This window comes from Sesamum indicum, unplaced genomic scaffold (genome assembly GCF_000512975.1).
Source record: "Sesamum indicum cultivar Zhongzhi No. 13 unplaced genomic scaffold, S_indicum_v1.0 scaffold00260, whole genome shotgun sequence".
NCBI classification, from domain to species: Eukaryota; Viridiplantae; Streptophyta; class Magnoliopsida; order Lamiales; family Pedaliaceae; genus Sesamum; species Sesamum indicum.
In genome coordinates this window covers 21,429-25,021 of record NW_011628154.1, presented here as the reverse complement: position 1 = coordinate 25,021, position 3,593 = coordinate 21,429, and positions in this window count along the sequence as shown.

Here is a 3,593-nt window from a genome sequence, read left to right as displayed (position 1 = left end):
CCAAGTACAAAGAGACAGAAAATGTCTCCTAGTTTTGGATGATGTTTGGGAAGTTGATCACTGGAATTGCTTAAGGCACGCTTTTCCCATTGGAGAGGCAGATAGCAAAGTTTTGCTCACAACCAGAAAACAAAACATTGCTTCCACAGGATACGTCCACAATATGAAGTGTTTGGATGAAGATGAAGGATGGGAGCTCCTTCGAAAGATAGCACTCCCAAACAACTATTCACAAGGTTAGTCTGTAAAATTTCTTGTTTTATTTTATTGATTGTGAAGATAATATTGAATTTCTTGTTGAACCCTAATTATGGAAAAAAAATTCTTAATATATTCAAAAATTAAATATTTACTTTTTTATACTTTGACAAGAAAAGAAATTAATTAAAAACAAATTGGAGAAACAAAAAGACAAATAATTAAATCTGTACCTGGAGAAACAAAAAGACAAATAATTAAATCTGTACCTGAGGCTCCATTAATCTTGCATGAAGAGCACAAGAAATGGGATCTGACGATAACACATCACCGAAATTTCACAAGATGAATTTGAATTTGGGTCGGATGAAATAATCCGGCCAAAATCTTTAGTGTATGTTCTTGAAGTATTTTGTTGGCAAATTATAACGATGACGAATTAAAAAATTGATTCAAAAAGAAGAATTAAAGAAGGAAAAAGAAAGAATCAAATGTTTGAGAAAAGGAATAATGCAGTTGCCTGGATAGAATTCATCTTACATTTATGGAGTTTTTCGCCATTTCTTGGCTAACGAAGGAATCAGATGTAACGTCCCTAGGGCTCTCTGAGCGTAGTACTTTATGGACTTGAACAGTGTCCCTGCAGTGAGTGTGTTGAGGGAGAAAAGGCGTGAGAAAATTTGAAGTGTTAGTGGTTGACTGAGAGAGTGTGAGTAAATGTTGTGTGTATATGTGCGAGTGTTTCAAACAACAAATCTCGATAGGGGGTAGCAGAAGCCTCGGAAGTTACGTCCTGTCCTTTTGTCATAATATTTTCCTGTTAATTTTTTCTTTGTTGGTTTGTCGTTACATAATATTATTGTAATAATATGTCAAAAAGCATTTTTAGAAAGAAATGTATATATTGATTCTATCTATCAATACCATACAATGAATTATTTTCTATATTAATTGGTCCAGAAAAAGCAAAAAAAAAAATAAAAATGAGACAACATTTATGAAAATTAATTAAAGAGTTCATCAATTTGTACATATTGTTGTATTGTAATCAACCATTTGTCTTTACTTCTTTGTATACAACTACAGTTTCTGACTAAAATTGAAAAACTTAAAGTAGTGATGAAGTTAAAATTGATACTCAAAACTGAAAAATTAATCATGTATTCCTTTCTTGCAAGTTCAATCATTTTGTGCTTATTAAAATTTGGCAATACTTTTAACTACCGGTTTGGAATTTGGTTTCAAAGGCTGGATATTAGAGCGAAATATATGTGGTAGGTGTGTTTTAATCTGAAAGATGTAATTAATGGTTTGGTATATAAAGATAGGTATAGACTAATGTCATTTATTACACTTTGAGGACTGGATTTCATTGATGAACTGCAGTCTAGTAATTTATGTTTGAAATTGAATTGCAATTATATTAAAGTTATACACATAAACTAATGTGTGTAAGAATTTTTTGCACCAATTTATATGGTTCTTTGCCACCACAGAACATATCACTTTCAAATATTTTGAAAAGAAAAATCAATTGACACATTAATCCATTAATTTATATGTATATATATACATATGTATAATAGACACTTAAAAAAGCTAAAAGAATAACAAAGACTAGAGGGTTGGATATTGCAAAAAATAAAGCAGCTTCTGGAATATCCACCCCTCTAAGGCTGACTATCCTCTAGTAGCTTCTGGAACGTCTCCTGCAAAACAAATAAAATTATAAACACTTTTAAGCAAGAATTAATTTTTTTAAGAAAATAATATTAATAATGTATCTATAACTGCCACCTCCAACTCCCTCGGCCCACTCCAGCCACCGTCTACTTTTTTCTTGTAGCACATCTCCAATAATTCCATCTGCTTGGGGGGCGACCGACCTTTGCCTCATGTAGAAGAAAAAACATTTAGCATCTTGTTTATAAAATAATGGTAATGCATTTAAATATTATTTACTTACCAACTTCCTCTTGTGCATGCCAATAGAGGACGACCCCCTCCCCCTGATACACAATTGAGGACACCATAGAGTTCGCCGCCCGGTTGCCTTATTCTTTGAGGACTCCCGCTGGAAGTCAACGTTGGCCCAGTACGTCTGGAGCTGGAGCCAAATCTTGTTGGCGAGCCAGAGTGGCCTGACGAGGCTGGATAGGGTGATAGAAAATATCTTCCAGATTCACTTATCAGCCAACATGTTGAAAACCAAGAACATTAACTCATCGTTACAGTCCCACCAGTAGGTCATCTACAATAATAAAATTAAATAAAACATTAGTAAAATTCATTAAATAATTAGATTATTAGATAAAACAAAATTAATTTAAAATTGATTACCTTTGCGCTGTCAAACCAGAAATGCTGGTACTCTGGCGCACCTACCTCAGATATGGCGACAGGTGGGGAAAATGTCCCCGTCACGACTGCATTGATGCACTCGTGAAAGTGGCGGTAAGATTTAAAATTACATGCTATATTAGACATTTTTAATATAAAATAATACTAAAAAAAATTGTTAAACAAATTTACCTCGCGTCATCGAGGCTGATGTACTGGGCATGCTGATGGTAGTGGTGGAGCAACCGTAGGGGTGACAGACTGCTATATCCTCTCTTCCGCTGCCGGTCCAGCTCCAGATGCTTCAGCGTCATCTGGAGTCTGCGAGGCGGGGTACGGTGCAGTCGTGTCAGGTGGTGTGGGTGGTTAAAGAACTGCTTCCCAAATTGGGAAGCATCCCACGAAAATGGTAGAAGTGGCGGGGCACGAGCACGACCATGTGGTATAGGAAGCATACCACTAAACAAGATCTAAACAAATTATTCAGAAGTATTAGTCTAAATTTTACGGTTATTGACATTAATATTTAAATAAAAAAGCATATTCTAATTCTTACACATCGAAAACATTATCATGAAGTTATGATTATTGTACACAGTAATTATTTAAAATGTATAATTCTCTTCTGCATATATACAAACGGGCCAAGTATTGATTTAAGCTTGTTTACGCTATCACATGAACTTATTATTGTAGTATTCGTTACATTTATACATTTTAATCTATTAACATTATATTTTGTTGACAGATGAAGATGGATAAATATAACAAGTTCTACGGGCAAAATTCAATGAATGGGCTAACAAGAAAGGCATGCGTGATTTGTTTGTACGCAGTTACCAAAGAACTATACATTTTTAAATAATTATTAATCATTGGAAATATTGTCCTCAATTTGTTTTCTATTTCTAATGATTATGTAATTGTATTTTAATTTGAAATATTACCTTGATATTGTTATTGTTGATATTACTTTGTTAATAATATTATTATAGGGATTATTGGTCTAATTTTGTGATTATTGATATTATTATGTAAATGTTATTATTGAAAAA